Genomic DNA, 21757 nt, shown 5'->3' with positions numbered 1-21757 from the left:
TAATTTCGAAAGAAAGGGAAGGATTTAAACTAACCTGGTGAAGGAATGAAAGGAACTTGATGAATGTTTGAAGGAATATTGTGGAATTGTAAAAGAAAAACTGAAGAAAATGAACAGTTATCACTATTAATAAGAGCAGTTACTGGAAACCGCAACCTGCAGTAACCATCACATCAACTGTCTTGTCAGAAATTCAAAAAATAACCAAAACCGTTTGAAGCCTCTAAGCCTTTAAGTAATAACAAAATGTGTGCAAAAGTCAGAAGCCTTTGAGCTTACTTCTCAAACACTTCTGACTTGGGAGCTGATGACGGGGGTAGCCCAAAGCCTAGTAAAATGGTTTTCACATATTAACGCTAAAAAGGTTAGAAGGTTAAAAGGTTCGTTTCCCGCCCAATTTAGGTAAACAAGTACATGAACAGTAAGCACATGCAACAGTACAACGTCAAATCACTGTTCACATCATTGTTCCCTCTGAACAAGGGACATGCTCAGAAAAAGTAATATTATTATAATCGTTAACCAACGGTCAAAAGCTTCCCGCCCATAAATGGTCAACCCTTCAGCAAACCAGAGGTTAACTAGTTTATTCACTGGACAAAAGGCTTGCTTTTCTCCCTCTATAAAAGGATGACCAAGCCATAAACAAGAACACACCAGATTGGAGAGTTAACATATACTCTCTAATTTTCTCTTCTTCCTTGAGAAGCATGCACCTTGCTTGCTTCTTTCTTACTTCAAGAACATCATAACTTCACCAAGAACTTCATCCAAAAACTGATTCCAAACATCACGGTCTTGGATCTTCGGTGAACTATAACAAATAACAACAAAATAGTGAACCTCTCTCTACGTTTTGCAACGTAGAGGGACACCACGATCTGCGTTAGGTTAACCGGAACCCTTGAAGCCTGTTTGCCTAACCAGTCCATTCACTATCATTGATCTTATAATTGTTGTAGCAACAACGCTTGATGGTAATGTATAACATTAAAAACTCCAAAGTTAAGTTAGTTCAAGTGGAACTAGTAGCCATGGGGTTGCATAATGAGAAGTCTCCACATAGGCATCATAAAACAAACATATAAGCAAACCGGCAACATTGGTGATACAATGGGTTGGATGCTACATTCGTTGATGATGAGTCTCTCGAACGGTAGACCATGCGCGTATGGTGTGTATAATGTCACGTGTTAGCCCAAGCTCAGCAATGCATGCGTGTTGTTTGATAATTTGCCAACGTAGTGCATCAATTAATATAAAGACTTTTAAAAAACAGTTTGATAAATTTCATGTATATAGCAAATAAAGCATAAGAGTAAGCAAAGGCTCAAAGTATATAGAGAAAAAAACAAGAGGTATTTGCAACTTCACAATTCAAAATAGATTTTTCAAATAGTTCAATATTGTTTACGGGTACTCGGGTAGGCGGGTAAAACCTTTACCCTTTTTTATTATTGTTCTTTTGTTTTTTAACAACTATTTTTTTTTTTTTTTTTTGTGTTTTCTTATCACAAGATTGATCTCACCTAAACAAGTATATCTATAGTTTTTTTTCGTTTTCTATAGCGAGTACATTAAACCGAAGAGCTCCTGTCATTGCAACGCACGAGTTTAATCCTGCAGTTAATATAACGAAACAACTTGAACTTCAAGTTTACTAGTAAAGTTATTAGTTTTAATTCAAAATCAGAATTTTTTTTAATTAAAAGTTATATTACATCGATTATTTTTCACTAAAGATGAATATGGATGTGACAGATTAGCCCAATGTACTAGACTGCTAATTCGTCTATTCTGTGAACTCTTATCAATAAATTGAATTACAGACAAAGAAAAAACATAAAAAGAAGCTTTATTAAAATCATTTATTTCATATTCTTAGTTTTATTTCTATCTCAAAATTTACCATCCGTCTTTTTTGAATTTAGAACTGTCAGAAAAGAAAATTAAAATATAAACAAACAAAGAAATAAAGTCATGTCTCAAATAAGTGGGTTGGTTTTACAAGTGTAAGGTTAAAAAGAATTTAGGTCAAAATTTAAAAAGGTAAAAAATAAAAAGAAATATAATATCTGCTATGATTTTATTCATGTTTTTAGATGACCATTTTTTTCAAAGCAATCATATACGTTTGTTCCTCAAATAGTCACCTCAATAGTAGTTTGCACTATAAATATCAACGCGTGTAATGTATATCAACAAAAACTTACTGAATTCTATATTCAATCTTCTCTTATTACATAAATAATATTGTTACAGATAGTGGTGACTTCTTTGTTATCTTCAAGTTCTCACATTACCCTAATAATCTTGTTATAGTTTGGGCTAATATTATAACACGTTATCAGCACGAGCCGCTTATATCCTAATCAAGAAAGGTAAGACACAAAGGTATCCACATAAGCATCATAAACACTTCTTTAATTATGTATATTAGAAATATATATATATGCATATACATATACTAAGTAACAACAGTAATGTGTATAAACATTGTTATTAAAATTTGATAACTATTCTAACTTTTATTTATATATGCACACTAACATTTCATTTAGAAGTTAGATTTATGTACACTAACAATTCTATTCTTATTATTATTATGAATACTAATTATATTTTATAAAATAAACTTTATTTAATATCTTACTTTAAAATAATTAATATTATATATACACACACACATACAAACGGTAATGTTACCGTTATAAAACTGTAATATAACCGTTGTAAAACGGTTATAAATTTTCGATATAAATAACCAATTATCAACTCCATTTCATTTACAACAAACATTCTTCTTCTTAAGTTTATCCAAGATAAAGCTTTCAAGATGATTCATCCAGTTTTAATATTAACTACCATAATGCTGATAATCTTATTGTTCTTAATTTGTAATCTCCCACCTAGAGAGTTTAATCTTTTCTTTTTTCTTTATCTGTTTATAGCTTTGCCATTGTATTTTCTTTCAATTTTAATAAGTATGTAATTCTGATATTTATCTTATTTGTGTTTAGTAATAAACTGGCAAATATCGCAAAATTTGAATTTCCGACTCTCAATATCAACGGAGATAATTATATGTCATGGACGGCACATGTCAAATGACATCTTAAATCAATGGGTGTTTTGGATACGATAACAGTGAGAAATAATTGCGGGGATCAAGATAAGGCAAAAGCCGATGTCTTCCTCCACAAACACATTGATGAGATGTTATAATTTGAGTATTCAAATTGTGAGGATCCATGCATTTTGTGGGGGGGATTTAAAAAGCAGATTTGACCATCAAAGGGAAGTTCTACTTCCCACTGCTAGAGATGAATGGAACAATCTCAGGTTCCAAGATTTAAAAAAAAGTAAATGAGTACACCTCTGCCTTGTTTAGAATATGCTCAACGCTCTGATTTTGTGGGCAAACTGTTACCGAGGGAGATATGTTGGAGAAAACTTTCTCCACATTTCATGCAACAAATATGACCTTGCAAACGCATTATCGATTGCAGAATTTTAGGAGATACTCTGAACTAAATGCATTTCTGCTTGTAGCAGAAAAGAATAATGAATTATTGATGAAAAATCATCAATCTCGTCCCACGGGATCATTAGCAATACCAAAAGCAAATGTTGCTCACAAAAATTCACATAAAAATTCTGGTAATAAATGGGAACAAGGTCGTGGTTGAGGCCATGGACGTGGCCGTGGTCATTTTGACAAAAGGCATTTTAATGATCGTAAGCATTCATTCAAATGGAACACTAATTCTTAAGGTCGTGGTCGTAACCAGAGAGCCAATTTATCATGTCCCATAAAATACCAATTCCAACCACCACAATAAATGGAATGAAGCTGGTAGGTCTGAGAACAATGGCACACCCTGTTTTAGATATGGAAGTACAAACCACTGGGCAAAGGCTTGTCGCACAGCCCCACATCTGTGTGAATTGTATCAAGCCTCTCTTAAAGGAAAAGAGAAAGAAGTTAACAATGTTGGTAACTTTGATGATCTCAATGCTGATCTGAGCATTGCAGATTTTGATGTGGATCTCTGAAATAAATATTGTTTGACAAGAATAACTATGTGCAATAATTAAGTGTGCTTCTCATTATCTTTAGTTATGTAGTTTCCTTCATGTACTGTCTTTTTTTCAATTAAATAAAGTTATTATTAAAATATCATAATGTCTTTGTTATACACTTATTATTTTTCTTAATACTTTCAAGATTTAAAATGAAAATCACTGGAGCACAAGATCAAACAAATGAAGAAGATATATGTATAGCGGATAGTGGAGCCACGCATACTATACTTAGATCTAAAAAATATTTTTATAAACTGAAACCAACAAAAGGGATCATCAATACAATATCAGGTCCTACAAAATTGATAGAAGGAGTGGGAAAAGCTAATTTAGCATTACCAAATGGTACAAAACTCAAAATAGAAAATGCTCTATTTTCCCCAAAATCAACAAGAAATTTGTTGAGTTTCAAAAACATATATCATAATGGATATGATACTCAGTCAAGGACTGTTAGTAATGAAAAATATTTGCATATCATAAGCAAAGATAAGATATTGGAAAAACTGTCAATGCTTCATTCTGGTTTACATTATACATATATAAATGTGCCTCAAGCACATATGGCAGTCAAAGAAAATTGTTACGATTCTTGTATCATAAACTTATGGCATGACAGATTAGGCCATCCAGGATCCATAATGATGAAAATGATCATTGAAAATACACATGGGCATCCACTGAAAAATCAAAAGATCCACAAAATAGATAAAATGTCTCAATGTACATCTTGTTTTCTTGGCAAATTAATTACAAGGCTTTCGCCATTAAAAGTCGATAAATAAACACCAATATTTCTTGAAAGAATTCAAGGTGACATATGTGGACCAATTCAATCACCATGCGGCCATTTAGATACTTCATGGTTTTAACAGACGCATCAAACAGATGGTCTAATATCTCTTTATTATCGACTCGTAATGTTGCTTTTGCAAAATTTCTTGCTCAAATTATCAAATTACGTGCACATTTTCCTGATTATACAATTAAGTAAGTAAGGCTTGATAACGCGGGAGAATTTACATCACATGCTTTTGATGATTATTGCATGTCTGTGGGGATTGTTGTAGAACACCTTGTTGCTCATGTACACACACAAAATGGCTTAGCCGAGTCATTGATCAAACGCCTACAGCTAATAGCTAGACCATTAATAATGAGGACAAAACTCCCTGTTTATATTTGGGGTCATGCAATTATGCATGTTGGATCATTAATTCATGTGAGACCAAGTGCAAATCATAAATACTCTCCCACACAACTTGTTTCTGGAAATGAGCCAAATATCTCTTACCTTAGAATTTTTGGGTGTGCTGTGTATGTCCCTATTGCACCACCACAACGCACAAAAATGGGTCCCCAAAGAAGGTTGGGAATATATGTTGGATATGAAACGTCTTACATCATAAGATACCTTGAACCTTTAACAGGTGATGTATTTACAGCACGTTTTGCTGATTGCCATTTTAACTAGACAATATTCCTGGAATTAGGGGGAGAAATGAAAAAGCATGAAAGAGATATATCATGCTGTGTACCATCATTGTTACACCTAGACCCAAGATCAAAACAAAGTGAGACAGAGGTTCAAAAAATAATACATCTACAAGAAATTGCCAATCAGTTACCTGATGCATTTACTGATATAAACAGGGTCACTAAATCTCATATATCAACTGCTAATGCTCCAGCTCGAGTTGAGATTCCAAGCAAGCAAAACCATAATAATGCACCTCATGAATCCCAAAAACGTTTAAAACGTGGAAGGCCAATCGGTTCAAAGGATAAAAATCCTCGAAAAGAAAGGGCTCTGAAAAGGATAATGACCCTAAGGAAACCTTCCCTCAGGAAAGAATAAATGATTCCAATAAAGAATTGTCAATCAACTATGGTCAATCACATATAATGTGGGATCGAGATGAAATGGAAAATATTGATGATATATTTTCTTATTCTGTGGCAAGTGATATCATGGAAGAAAATGATGACCCTGAACCAAAATCTGTAGATAATTGTAAAAATCGACAAGATTGGAACAAATGGAAAGATGTCATGCAAGCTGAATTAAATTCCCTAAATAATCGAAAGGTTTTGGGACCTATTATCATTACACCAAAGTCAATGAAACCTGTAGGATATAAATGGGTTTTTGTGAGAAAACGAAATGAGAAAAATGAAGTTACAAGATATAAAGCAAGACTTGTAGCTCAAGGTTTTTCTCAAAGGCCAGGAATTGACTATGAAGAAACGTATTCTCCTGTTATGGATGCTATTACGTTTAGATATTTAATCAGCTTAGCAGTCTCTAAAAATTCAGAGATGCGTCTTATGGATGTTGTCACAGCTTACTTGTATGGATAACTAGACAGTGACATATATATGAAAATTCCCGAAGGATTTAAATTCCCCGAAGCAATAAGCTCAAAGCCTAAGGAAATGTATTCCATAAAGTTACAAAGATCCTTGTATGGACTAAAAAAATCTGGAAGGATGTGGTACAATCGTTTGAGTGATTATTTGGTAAGCAAAGGATATACAAATAATCTTATTTGTCCATGCGTCTTCATCAAGAAGACAACATCAGGATATGTGATCATAGCTGTGTATATTGATGATCTAAATTTAATTCGGACACAAAAAGAAATTAATGAAGCAATTGCTCTTTTAAAGAAAGAGTTTGAAATGAAAGACCTTGGAAAAACCAAATATTGTCTTGGTTTACAAATTGAGCATATGCATAATGGGATACTTGTGCATCAGTCAACTTATACTGAGAAATTCTTAAAGCGTTTCAATATGGACAAAGCAAATCCTTTAAGCACACCAATGGTTGTTAGATCACTCAATGTTGACAATGATCCATTTCGTCCTTCCGAAGATAATGAAGAGATTCTTGGTCCCGAAGTACCATACCTCAGCGCAATTGGAGCACTTATGTATCTTACTAACTGTACAAGACCTGACATTTCTTTTGCAGTTAATTTATTGGCAAGATTCAGTTCATCCCCTACTAAAATACATTGGAATGGCATTAAACATATTTTTCGGTATTTAAAAGGTACTGCTGATTTAGTTCATTTTATCCTAACGATTCAAAAGAAGGGTTAGTTGGTTATGCAGATGCAGGTTATTTATCTGATCCCCATAAAGCAAAATCTCAAACTGGGTACGTATTTAAGAATGGAGGAACTGCGATTTCATGGCGTTCTCAGAAACAAACACTCATTGCAACATCTTCAAATCATGCTGAAGTCATTGCATTGCATGAATCTTCAAGAGAATGTGTATGGTTAAGATCTATGTCACGACACATATTGATTTCCTGTGGACTAGAGAAAGATCGAATCCCAACTCCTATCTATGAAGATAATGCAGCTTGTGTCTCACAAATGAAGGAACAAAATCACCAAGATACTTTGAGTATACCCGGGACCTTATTAAAGACAATCAGGTTGGATGATATATGTCCAATCGAACAACAACTCAGCTGATTTTTTCACAAAAGCACTTCCCACAGCAACATTCAGAAAGCATGTCCATGATATTGGCATGCGCCATGTACGGGCGATGTAACGACCTGCAACTTGAGAGGGAGCTATATACTGCACTCTTTTTTCCTTAGCTAAAGTTTTTTCCCATTGGGTTTTTCTTTAACAAGGTTTTTAATGAGGCAGTATTGCAAGTCTCCGAAGTTTTGAAAAGTGTCATCCATGAGGGAGTGTTATGATTTTATCCATGTTTTTGGATGACTACTTTTGCAACGTATGATTTTATCCATGTTTTTGGATGACCATTTTTTTCAAAGCAATTATAAACGTTTGCTCCCCAAATAGTCACCTCAATAGTAGTTTGCAATAGTAAAGTTTGTACTATAAATATCAACGCATGTAATGTATATCATCAACAAAAAGTTACTGAATTCTATATTCAATCTTCTCTTATTACATAAATAATATTGTTACAGATAGTGGTGACTTCTTTGTTATCTTCAAGTTCTCACATTACCCTAATAATCTTGTTATAGTTTGGGCTAATATTATAACAATATCAATATAATTTAAATGCAATGTCAATGTACTAAGAACTCCGTAGTATAGAGTTTGATAGAAACAATTACAAAGTAGATAGTTTTTACTTTTTTTTCCAACGGCAAAGATGGTTTTTATTTAAGAATAACAAACCTTGTTTGCAATTCCAGGATCTATGACCTTCTAAAACATTATTATACAAAATAATTACAAACATTGACAACATAATTACATATTTAAGTTAATTTACTACAAAGGATCCATAATAATACAATATTATTAAGGTGTGTAGCCACTTGAAGGTTCTAGTCTCGTATTAGGAAAAAGGATGCAGTTTAAAAAAAAAGTTACAGATGGAGATGAGATGAGATGATCGGATAGATAAGTAGTTTTTAGCGACTGAAATTAATGTTAAAAAAAAGTTGTATGAATAGAAATAGGATGCAATTAGTTTGGAGTGGGTAGAAACAGCAAGCAGTTCAGTCCAGCTGGAGTTGTGGTGTAGGCCAATAATGCCAGCTTTCTTTAGGAGACATGGTCATTTTTTATGACCTTGGAACCTGCGCTTGGACTAAATCTCACTCAATATTATTATTTTACCTGCAAACTATGTCCCTCAAAACTTATCTATTTGTACCACTTGACCTCACCATCTCAATATTTTCAAAATCAGTACCATATTGTTTGGTTTTATTCATTTTTTACTTTCTACAGAAAAATAATATCAAATATTATTAATTATTAGTTAATTAGTTTAAGTGTTAATCAGCGGCGGATCTATAGTGGGCTCATGGGTTGCCCGGGTTACCCCTCAACTTTCTTTGTGAAGTGAAAAATTAGTGGAAAATTCATTTTTTGCTTCTTCGTATTATACGTTAGGTTATCCCTGAGCTAATATTAGGATACCCTTAAAGATTTCCGCAAAATAATAATTTCATCAAATTTTAGTTTTTTTCCGGCAAGGAGAGATTGGAGCAGCTAAGTTGAGGTAGGAGATGATAGGATGAATTAAACCTGCCCGCTACCGTTGTTGTTGTTGTTGTTGTTGTGATTCTGAGTGTTGAAACTCCGAGTAAATTCGGGCTTACGGTAGTGGTGTTGCGGTGGGAGGTTTGAGGATGAAGATCTGGTGTTGTCAAACTTTCTCTTCCTGCTGTTCGGGTTGCTGTTGTTGTTACTGTTGCTGACGTGGTCATTACTCGGGTTGTCACGGGCTTTAACAGTCGAACCCCTCGGTGGTAACGCACCCTGGGTCACAGCCTGATCCGTCAGTTTGTGAGCCAAACGGATCGCTTGTTGGATCGTGGCTGGTCTGGAAGACGTCACCATACCCTGAATCTGTGGTGCTAACCCATCAATGTACATCTCTATTCTCTTGCTCGGCGGATCCACCATCCGCGGACACATCACTGCCAACTCGTGCGAACGAGTAGTGTAGGCTTCAATCTCTGAACCCACCATTTTCAACGACCAAAACTCCGACTCTAACTTCGAAATTTCTTCCCTCGGACAGTACTCCTCTCGCATCATGTTTTTGAACTCCTCCCAGTTCATCGCGTTAGCCAGTTCCAATCCAAGGATCTGGACGTTCGAATTCCACCAAGTGAGGGCGGAATCCTCAAGTGTCCCAGCAGCGAATTTGACCCTACTGGCAGGGGGACAGTTACACATCTCAAAAGCCGACTCGGCCTTCTCAGCCCAACGCAGGAAGCCTATAGCTCCCTCAGTGCCCTTAAACGTACTGGGCTTGCAGTCTAAGTAGTTCTTGAAGGTACATGTTCCATTTGGACCCCCAGTTTGATTCTGAACGTGTGCGGCTAAAGCGGCCGCCACATGGTCATTCAGCAGAGTTTGGAGTTCAGCTGCAGTCATGCTGATGTTACCACGTCCGTGTCCAGCGTTTCTTCCAGCCATCTAGGTATTATCATCCCGAGATGTCGTCGCCTGAGGACACATCCGAGTGTGCCTCTGGCTCAGCCGGTTCTTCCTCCGGTTCCTCTTCGGGTTCCTCCTCGGGATCTTCCTCAGGTTTCTCCTCAGGCTCCTCTTCGCTATCTTCTTCATCATAACCTTCATTTGTTGATCACTAGCCCCTTGCATATCTTTCATTGCCGCTGCCATGCGGGCAATCTCCTCCTGAGTCTCGGTTCCGTCTTTAAACAGTCTGGAAACATTTTCTCTCGTGTAGCGCATGTAACCCACATCACGCTCCAAACAAGAAACGATAGCTGCGAGAACTCGCTCTACAGGTTCGGTTATAAGTGGTAGGGTGTTAGGGTAAGCAGGGTGGTTCGGGTGAGGCAATGGGGGAACTTGTTCACGGTAGACCATACGTCTGATCATGTTGGGGTACCACTCCCAGCTAACGTCGTTGTCATACTAGCCTCCGGATAGGCGGTACCTCTTCGGTGTAGGAGCTTCGAGTTCCGGGACTACACGGGGTGGCGAGGCAGTAGGTAACTGCGGTTCCTTCCCGTGAGCATGCGTCATCGAATCGGATGATGATGAGGGTGGCGTCGACATTTCTACAGGTAAGCCGTGTATATGCGCGCGTATGAGTGAAGGAGATAAGGAAATAAGATTTCAAGACTACACAAACCTATGCAGTGCGTATCATTATAACTAATGGGTCGTCGCGGTTATAGTCTAGTATGCATGCAGTTTCTAGTTCGCTATAACCAATGGCTCTGATACCAATCTGTCACACCCTCAAAATCCACTAACGGAGTTTTACCGTCAGAGGGTGTGAACTGGCAGGATCGGAATCATTAGTTATAACCAAACCAAAGAAAAACGTTTAAATGAAAGTAAGTGCGGAAGCGTAAAACCTTAATACAAAAGTTGCGTCACGCAGGACGACTTAAAACCAAATGTAAATGTTAAAATTAAGTTTGCAGAGTAAAGATGTTTTCAATTAATGCATGCTCCTAAACCGCGCGCCCGCCTCGGCTACCTGAGAATAACATACTAAAAGTGTCAACACAAGGTTGGTGAGTTCACAAGTAAATAAGATAAATCGTTTAGCGTTTTGCGTAACCTCGTTACGACGTTTAAATGTTGCGTAACCCCGTTACGACGTTTGAGTGTGTAACCACGTTACAACGTTTAAGTGTTGCGTAACCCCGTTACGACGTTTGAGTGTGTAACCACGTTACAGCGTTTAAGTGTTGCGTAACCCCGTTACGACGTTTGAGTGTGTAACCACGTTACAGCGTTTAAGTGTTGCGTAACCCCGTTACGACGTTTGAGTGTGTAACCTCGTTACAGCGTTTAAGTGTTTTGCATTACCAGATAGTGTTATGTCAAATTATATATCGATAGGTAGCTAATCTATACAACAAGTATCGCTAAGTGGTTCGCGACCGAAGCTGACTGTTTATCAAGTGCCCGTCACCAGGTCCTCCAGACCATGGTAAGTGTTAGCCAAAATTTACACCCACTCAACCTCCAGTTGAGCTTAGCGTCGGGTGGGGTTTGTCAAACCCAGTAGTACTACCCAAAAGTGACTCGCTATTCCAAATATTAACCGGTCCGATGTGTGGGACTTCAAATGTTACGTATGCCGCTTAGCCTTTACAAGTGATATATAATTTATAACAAAATCTTTCATATGCGTTTATCTCAGAAAATATGTTTATCGGAGTATGTTATCTCCCCCAATTGAAAAACGTTTGAAAGCAGTTTAAGAGTGGGGTAAGTGAACTCACTGTTTGCGAAGAATATCCGATCTAGATCACCAAGTGACGCGCGTCGTAGAAAACTCTCTAGCGTTCTAAAATAACAAAGAGATTTTCTAAGTATCGGAACGTTTAACGAGTCTCTAGACTCGGCACATAATACCTATGCACGTAACAGATTTCGTGTTTCGTTTGTGAATCGTGTGTGACTTAAACAAGTACAATTGTGATACGATACGTGGGTGAGCAATTACTTTCGTATCATGTATTAATAACATACTTATTAGCAATTATTCCCCATAAGGGCAATTTGGTCAATTCATGGCAATCAACTAGCAACTATTCCCCGCAAGAGTATTTTGGTCAAAATACAACAATTATATAAAAACTATCATATTTCATGCATTCCTATACAACTCAGCAGCTAGTTTCGTTATGACAGAATTTCTACTTGAAAGATTGCACTAGTTCACCGATTATAACGTCTCAATTAATTCACCAAAAATTACCACAGAAGCATACATATCTTAGGTTTCCAGAACATATTTTATCTTATTTTTATTCCATATAGATTGCTCATAATGATCAAAACACTACAGTAAACTCATATCAGTCAGATTCATGCGCAACAGAATGTTATTTGAAATTCCCGTTAAACGAAAAATCCAATAAATGCAAGACCACTTGGGTTTGGTTCCTAACTCAGTGAGTCAACTTCCAGAAGTGGAACCAACCCAATTGGTCTCGTAGTTCATGAGATATAATATTTACAACATAACCTAACTGCAGGTCTAACAGCTCAGCTTTGCATCACATTTTTGTAAAATCATAAAAGTATACTTCCACTTATCCAAAAATTACGAATTTATACTTTATAGAAACTAGACTCAACCTAGTTTACTGCAGTACCCACAATCTCAATCAATTTTCACGTTTACACTTCGTTACAGTCAGTTAAACATCGTATATATATTCTGTCCAGAATCTGTTCACATCAAAACTCAACATAATAACAATCTATGAACTATCATGCATCCATATAACCCTCTAGACACTATAACTACTATCCATGCATATCAATCACACCATACATACAAGATTAGGGTTTGTGTTCTAATTCAAATCAAGGACAACAATCAATCAAGCAACAACATCAATACTAGTTATCAATCATCATGAATTTAACAACCATCATGTTAACTCATACATACTCATGAAAATCGGCTGCCTAGGGTTTTTAATTAACCCATTAAACATCAAAATCAAACAACAAGAAGGTAAAGGATGATCAAATATACCTTCCTAGCACTTAGTTCTTCAATCAAAGGCTTGAATTGATGGTGTATATGTGTGTGAAAGTGGACGGCAGCCAAGAAGAGCAAGGGGAGGGCCGATTAGAGTTGTAGGTTTATAATAATAAGTTAGGGTTTAGTGTTAAGGTTATATTTATAGATAATCAAGTTACATTCTAGTCCCTAATCTTTCAAGTGTTACATCTCTAGCCTAAACTAATTAGTTCTTGTTTCTTGTTTAACATTCCACATAACAATCAAGTAACACACATATACCTAACACATAATAATCACATAATTAGTGTTTTGACGTTTGTCGTTTATTTATCAATCGCTTGCGTCAACTCGTTTGCGTTTCGGTGCAAATCCCGAAAGACTACACATGTAGTAAGTGTTAAGCGTCATTTAAACCCTAGTTTAAATGTAATGAAGTGTGCGTTATAGATTCAACGATCTTAAAGTTCGAATTTACGGAGTTGAGTTAACGAGGTTAACCTGAAATTGACGATTGTCACATCATTCCCATGTTAAAGAATTTTTGTCCCGAAAATTTGAGTCAAGTCGTGATGAGTGTCTGAAAAAGTAAGAAAAATTTTCAGTTTGTCATATCATCCCCTAGTAGAAAGAAATTTCGTCCCGAAATTTAGTTCATACCTCCGGTGATGTTTGACGGTTTGCCGGGTTTCGCGGTTTCCGGTGTTTGGTTAGCCCTTCAAAAAGGTGAGGATACTTTTTCATCATTTGATCCTCGCGTTCCCACGTGAACTCCGGTCCACGTCTCGAGTTCCAACGAACCTTAACGATTGGAATTTTGCTGTGTTTGAGCGTTTTGGTTTCCCAATCCAAAACCTCGACTGGTTCCTCAATGAACCGTAACTGTTCATCAACTTGTAGTTCCTCCAAAGGGACTACTTGGGTTTCATCAGATAGGCATTTCTTCAAATTTGATACGTGGAATACATCGTGTACGCCACTGAGTTCTGTTGGTAGGTCCAGTCGGTACGCCACCAGACCAATGCGCTCAGTTATCCGGTACGGACCAACATACCGTGGGTTGAGTTTGTTTCGCTTACCAAAGCGAACCACACCTTTCCAAGGTGAGACTTTGAGTAACACTCGATCGTTTACTTGAAATTCGAGAGGTTTTCGGCGCTTGTCGGCGTAACTCTTTTGGCGATCTCGTGCTGCTGCCATGCGATTTCGGATTTGAACAATCTTTTCCGAGGTTTCGAGTACCAGTTCCGGACCAGTGATTTGGCTGTCACCCACCTCTGCCCAGCAGAGTGGTGATCGACACTTCCGTCCGTACAGCGCTTCAAACGGCGCTGCCTTAATACTTGCGTGGTAGCTGTTATTATACGAAAACTCTACCAAGGGTAAGTGGGGTTCCCAACTTTTTCCGAAATCTAAGACGCATGCACGCAACATATCCTCCAGGGTCTGAATAGTCCGTTCACTTTGCCCATCCGTCTGAGGATGGTATGCGGTACTCATATCGAGACGTGTGCCCAGTGCGCTTTGCAGCGACTTCCAAAAGTGTGAGGTAAAACGAGAATCTTGATCGGAAATGATCGAGGCAGGCACTCCGTGTCTCGACACTACTTCCTTCATGTAGACACGAGACAGTCTTTCCATTTTGTCTGTTTCCTTAATCGCTAGGAAGTGCGCCGATTTAGTCAACCGGTCAACGATCACCCAGATGGTATCGCATCCCGTCGGTGTCTTAGGCAAACCCGTAATAAAGTCCATTGAGATGTGTTCCCATTTCCACATTGGGAGTTCCGGTTGTTGCAGTAGACCAGATGGTTTCTGGTATTCTATCTTGACTCTGGCACAAGTCAAGCATTTGCTCACGTAGGTGGCAATGTCGGCTTTCATGTTCGGCCACCAGTAAAGTTCCTTTAAATCATGATACATTTTATCTGAGCCAGGGTGGATAGAATATCGGGACTTGTGAGCTTCGTCCATCACTAGAGTTCTCAACTCTCCGTATCGTGGAACCCAAATCCGGTTCTCAAAATATCGGACCCCGTCCGATCTGGTTTCAAGTTGCTCGCTCATGCCCCGCATGAGTTCCGATGGAAGATTATCATCTTTCAAAGCTTCCAGTTGCGCATCGCGAATCTGATCGGGTAAGCTGGCATGAATCGTGAGTTGCAATGCTCTCACCCGTCTGGGTTTATCCGTTTCTTTTCTGCTGAGGGCGTCGGCCACCACATTGGCCTTGCCAGGGTGGTACTTGATGGCACAATCATAATCTTTAAGCAGCTCGACCCAACGACGCTGTCGCATGTTCAGCTCCTTCTGATCGTAGATATGTTGGAGACTCTTGTGGTCGGTGTAAATGGTAAACTTGGTACCGTACAAGTAATGCCTCCATATCTTAAGAGCAAACACTACAGCTCCGAGTTCCAAATCGTGGGTCGTGTAGTTCTTCTCGTGAACCCGTAGTTGTCTAGAGGCGTAGGCTATAACCTTCTCGAGTTGCATCAGCACACAACCGAGACCTTGTATAGATGCGTCACAGTGTACCTCAAAATTTTCTGTTCCCTCGGGGAGGGCTAAAATAGGGGCGCTACAAAGCTTGGTTTTCAACAGTTGAAAAGCGGATTCCTGCGCGTCACCCCAGTTGTACTTAGTGCCCTTGTGAGTCAAAGCGGTGAGGGGTTGAGCAATCTTTGAAAATCCCTCGATGAAACGCCGATAGTAGCCGGCCAGTCCTAGAAATTGTCGCACCTCAGTCGGAGTCTTAGGTGCTTCCCAGTTTTTGATGGCCTCTACCTTACCGGGATCGACATGGATACCATTCTCGTTGATCACATGTCCTAAAAAGTGAACCTCGCGAAGCCAAAATTCACATTTCGAGAGTTTAGCATACAGTTGTTCCTTCTTCAGCAGTTCCAGAATTATCCTTAAGTGCTCTTCGTGGTCAGTCTCGTTCTTGGAGTAGACGAGAATATCATCAATGAAAACAATCACGAACTTGTCGAGGTACGCCTTGTATACTCGATTCATGAGATCCATAAATACGGCTGGTGCGTTGGTTAGGCCAAAAGGCATAACCGAAAACTCGTAGTGACCATACCGTGTTCTGAAAGCCGTCTTTGAAATATCTTCTTCGCGCACTCTCAGCTGGTGATAACCGGATCGTAGATCGATCTTCGAGTAGTAACTCGATCCCTGAAGCTGGTCAAACAAATCATCAATTCGGGGTAAAGGATAACGGTTCTTGACCGTCACTTTGTTCAACTCCCGGTAGTCGATGCACATTCGGAAGGTCCCGTCTTTCTTTCGGACAAACAAGACAGGGGCTCCCCATGGCGATGAGCTAGGTCGGATAAAACCTTTATCCAACAAATCTTGCAACTGGGTGGACAACTCCTGAAGTTCCGCCGGTGCGAGCCGATACGGGGCTCGTGCCATGGGTGCTGCACCGGGTGTCAACTCGATTTGGAATTCGACTTGACGAATAGGAGGGAGTCCAGGCAAATCCTTCGGGAAAACTTCCGGGAAGTCTCGCACAACCGGTATGTCTTCAATTCGTTTCTCCTCCGCGGGTTTCTCAACAATCTGCGCCAAAATTGCCGGATGACCCTTTCGTAAATACTTCTGTGCCTTCATAAGGGTAATGACGCTGGTGGTCATGCCGCTTCTCTCGCCTCGGACCGAAATGATCTCGCCGGAAGGGGTGGTAATATGGACTATCTTATCATGGCATATAATCTCCGCTCGGTTCTCGGATAACCAGTCCATGCCGACAACGACATCGAAACTACTAAGCGTAAAAGGAATAAGGTCGATGTCAAAGACATGACCTGACAGTTTCAACTTACATCCCGCAAATATATGAGTTGTTATTATAGTTTTACGGTTAGCTAATTCAACAGGAAACTTAGCGTCTAACGGGGTTGGAGTAAGGTTTAAAAGTTGGCTAAAGGCCTTTGACACAAAACTCCTATCAGCTCCAGTGTCAAACAAAACAGAAGCAAAACAATCGTTTACGGGGAACTTACCAGACACCACATGCGGATCTCTGCGGGCTTGACCCGATCCAATCACAAACGCTCTTCCTTTGCCATTTCCTCCACCGTTACTGCCACTTCCATTGCCCCCATTGTTGTCATTATGTTTCAGCTTGGGGCAATCCTTCCGGAAATGGCCTTCCTGTCCACATTCAAAACATCCCTTAGTCGTCATCGGTGGCTTAGGAGCACCCTTCGCCGCAAGGTCTTCTCTACATTCCTTCGCTTGGTGACCTATCTTTCCGCATCTTTGACACTTGACACGGTCACACTGACCAACATGATGAAAGTTGCACCTGTTGCACTTTGGATATTTCCCAGCATATCCGCTCGAAACCTGCCCGCTACCGTTGTTGTTGTTGTTGTTGTTGTGATTCTGAGTGTTGAAACTCCGAGTAAATTCGGGCTTACGGTAGTGGTGTTGCGGTGGGAGGTTTGAGGATGAAGATCTGGTGTTGTCAAACTTTCTCTTCCTGCTGTTCGGGTTGCTGTTGTTGTTACTGTTGCTGACGTGGTCATTACTCGGGTTGTCACGGGCTTTAACAGTCGAACCCCTCGGTGGTAACGCACCCTGGGTCACAGCCTGATCCGTCAGTTTGTGAGCCAAACGGATCGCTTGTTGGATCGTGGCTGGTCTGGAAGACGTCACCATACCCTGAATCTGTGGTGCTAACCCATCAATGTACATCTCTATTCTCTTGCTCGGCGGATCCACCATCCGCGGACACATCACTGCCAACTCGTGCGAACGAGTAGTGTAGGCTTCAATCTCTGAACCCACCATTTTCAACGACCAAAACTCCGACTCTAACTTCGAAATTTCTTCCCTCGGACAGTACTCCTCTCGCATCATGTTTTTGAACTCCTCCCAGTTCATCGCGTTAGCCAGTTCCAATCCAAGGATCTGGACGTTCGAATTCCACCAAGTGAGGGCGGAATCCTCAAGTGTCCCAGCAGCGAATTTGACCCTACTGGCAGGGGGACAGTTACACATCTCAAAAGCCGACTCGGCCTTCTCAGCCCAACGCAGGAAGCCTATAGCTCCCTCAGTGCCCTTAAACGTACTGGGCTTGCAGTCTAAGTAGTTCTTGAAGGTACATGTTCCATTTGGACCCCCAGTTTGATTCTGAACGTGTGCGGCTAAAGCGGCCGCCACATGGTCATTCAGCAGAGTTTGGAGTTCAGCTGCAGTCATGCTGATGTTACCACGTCCGTGTCCAGCGTTTCTTCCAGCCATCTAGGTATTATCATCCCGAGATGTCGTCGCCTGAGGACACATCCGAGTGTGCCTCTGGCTCAGCCGGTTCTTCCTCCGGTTCCTCTTCGGGTTCCTCCTCGGGATCTTCCTCAGGTTTCTCCTCAGGCTCCTCTTCGCTATCTTCTTCATCATAACCTTCATTTGTTGATCACTAGCCCCTTGCATATCTTTCATTGCCGCTGCCATGCGGGCAATCTCCTCCTGAGTCTCGGTTCCGTCTTTAAACAGTCTGGAAACATTTTCTCTCGTGTAGCGCATGTAACCCACATCACGCTCCAAACAAGAAACGATAGCTGCGAGAACTCGCTCTACAGGTTCGGTTATAAGTGGTAGGGTGTTAGGGTAAGCAGGGTGGTTCGGGTGAGGCAATGGGGGAACTTGTTCACGGTAGACCATACGTCTGATCATGTTGGGGTACCACTCCCAGCTAACGTCGTTGTCATACTAGCCTCCGGATAGGCGGTACCTCTTCGGTGTAGGAGCTTCGAGTTCCGGGACTACACGGGGTGGCGAGGCAGTAGGTAACTGCGGTTCCTTCCCGTGAGCATGCGTCATCGAATCGGATGATGATGAGGGTGGCGTCGACATTTCTACAGGTAAGCCGTGTATATGCGCGCGTATGAGTGAAGGAGATAAGGAAATAAGATTTCAAGACTACACAAACCTATGCAGTGCGTATCATTATAACTAATGGGTCGTCGCGGTTATAGTCTAGTATGCATGCAGTTTCTAGTTCGCTATAACCAATGGCTCTGATACCAATCTGTCACACCCTCAAAATCCACTAACGGAGTTTTACCGTCAGAGGGTGTGAACTGGCAGGATCGGAATCATTAGTTATAACCAAACCAAAGAAAAACGTTTAAATGAAAGTAAGTGCGGAAGCGTAAAACCTTAATTCAAAAGTTGCGTCACGCAGGACGACTTAAAACCAAATGTAAATGTTAAAATTAAGTTTGCAGAGTAAAGATGTTTTCAATTAATGCATGCTCCTAAACCGCGCGCCCGCCTCGGCTACCTGAGAATAACATACTAAAAGTGTCAACACAAGGTTGGTGAGTTCACAAGTAAATAAGATAAATCGTTTAGCGTTTTGCGTAACCTCGTTACGACGTTTAAATGTTGCGTAACCCCGTTACGACGTTTGAGTGTGTAACCACGTTACAACGTTTAAGTGTTGCGTAACCCCGTTACGACGTTTGAGTGTGTAACCACGTTACAGCGTTTAAGTGTTGCGTAACCCCGTTACGACGTTTGAGTGTGTAACCACGTTACAGCGTTTAAGTGTTGCGTAACCCCGTTACGACGTTTGAGTGTGTAACCTCGTTACAGCGTTTAAGTGTTTTGCATTACCAGATAGTGTTATGTCAAATTATATATCGATAGGTAGCTAATCTATACAACAAGTATCGCTAAGTGGTTCGCGACCGAAGCTGACTGTTTATCAAGTGCCCGTCACCAGGTCCTCCAGACCATGGTAAGTGTTAGCCAAAATTTACACCCACTCAACCTCCAGTTGAGCTTAGCGTCGGGTGGGGTTTGTCAAACCCAGTAGTACTACCCAAAAGTGACTCGCTATTCCAAATATTAACCGGTCCGATGTGTGGGACTTCAAATGTTACGTATGCCGCTTAGCCTTTACAAGTGATATATAATTTATAACAAAATCTTTCATATGCGTTTATCTCAGAAAATATGTTTATCGGAGTATGTTATCTCCCCCAATTGAAAAACGTTTGAAAGCAGTTTAAGAGTGGGGTAAGTGAACTCACTGTTTGCGAAGAATATCCGATCTAGATCACCAAGTGACGCGCGTCGTAGAAAACTCTCTAGCGTTCTAAAATAACAAAGAGATTTTCTAAGTATCGGAACGTTTAACGAGTCTCTAGACTCGGCACATAATACCTATGCACGTAACAGATTTCGTGTTTCGTTTGTGAATCGTGTGTGACTTAAACAAGTACAATTGTGATACGATACGTGGGTGAGCAATTACTTTCGTATCATGTATTAATAACATACTTATTAGCAATTATTCCCCATAAGGGCAATTTGGTCAATTCATGGCAATCAACTAGCAACTATTCCCCGCAAGAGTATTTTGGTCAAAATACAACAATTATATAAAAACTATCATATTTCATGCATTCCTATACAACTCAGCAGCTAGTTTCGTTATGACAGAATTTCTACTTGAAAGATTGCACTAGTTCACCGATTATAACGTCTCAATTAATTCACCAAAAATTACCACAGAAGCATACATATCTTAGGTTTCCAGAACATATTTTATCTTATTTTTATTCCATATAGATTGCTCATAATGATCAAAACACTACAGTAAACTCATATCAGTCAGATTCATGCGCAACAGAATGTTATTTGAAATTCCCGTTAAACGAAAAATCCAATAAATGCAAGACCACTTGGGTTTGGTTCCTAACTCAGTGAGTCAACTTCCAGAAGTGGAACCAACCCAATTGGTCTCGTAGTTCATGAGATATAATATTTACAACATAACCTAACTGCAGGTCTAACAGCTCAGCTTTGCATCACATTTTTGTAAAATCATAAAAGTATACTTCCACTTATCCAAAAATTACGAATTTATACTTTATAGAAACTAGACTCAACCTAGTTTACTGCAGTACCCACAATCTCAATCAATTTTCACGTTTACACTTCGTTACAGTCAGTTAAACATCGTATATATATTCTGTCCAGAATCTGTTCACATCAAAACTCAACATAATAACAATCTATGAACTATCATGCATCCATATAACCCTCTAGACACTATAACTACTATCCATGCATATCAATCACACCATACATACAAGATTAGGGTTTGTGTTCTAATTCAAATCAAGGACAACAATCAATCAAGCAACAACATCAATACTAGTTATCAATCATCATGAATTTAACAACCATCATGTTAACTCATACATACTCATGAAAATCGGCTGCCTAGGGTTTTTAATTAACCCATTAAACATCAAAATCAAACAACAAGAAGGTAAAGGATGATCAAATATACCTTCCTAGCACTTAGTTCTTCAATCAAAGGCTTGAATTGATGGTGTATATGTGTGTGAAAGTGGACGGCAGCCAAGAAGAGCAAGGGGAGGGCCGATTAGAGTTGTAGGTTTATAATAATAAGTTAGGGTTTAGTGTTAAGGTTATATTTATAGATAATCAAGTTACATTCTAGTCCCTAATCTTTCAAGTGTTACATCTCTAGCCTAAACTAATTAGTTCTTGTTTCTTGTTTAACATTCCACATAACAATCAAGTAACACACATATACCTAACACATAATAATCACATAATTAGTGTTTTGACGTTTGTCGTTTATTTATCAATCGCTTGCGTCAACTCGTTTGCGTTTCGG

Source organism: Bidens hawaiensis, unplaced genomic scaffold, assembly GCF_021521415.1.
Source record: "Bidens hawaiensis isolate Kalapana, Puna unplaced genomic scaffold, B.hawaiensis_p1.1 tig00006805_1, whole genome shotgun sequence".
NCBI lineage: Eukaryota > Viridiplantae > Streptophyta > Magnoliopsida > Asterales > Asteraceae > Bidens > Bidens hawaiensis.
The sequence above is the reverse complement of the archived record's forward strand: the minus strand, read 5'-3'. Positions refer to the sequence as shown.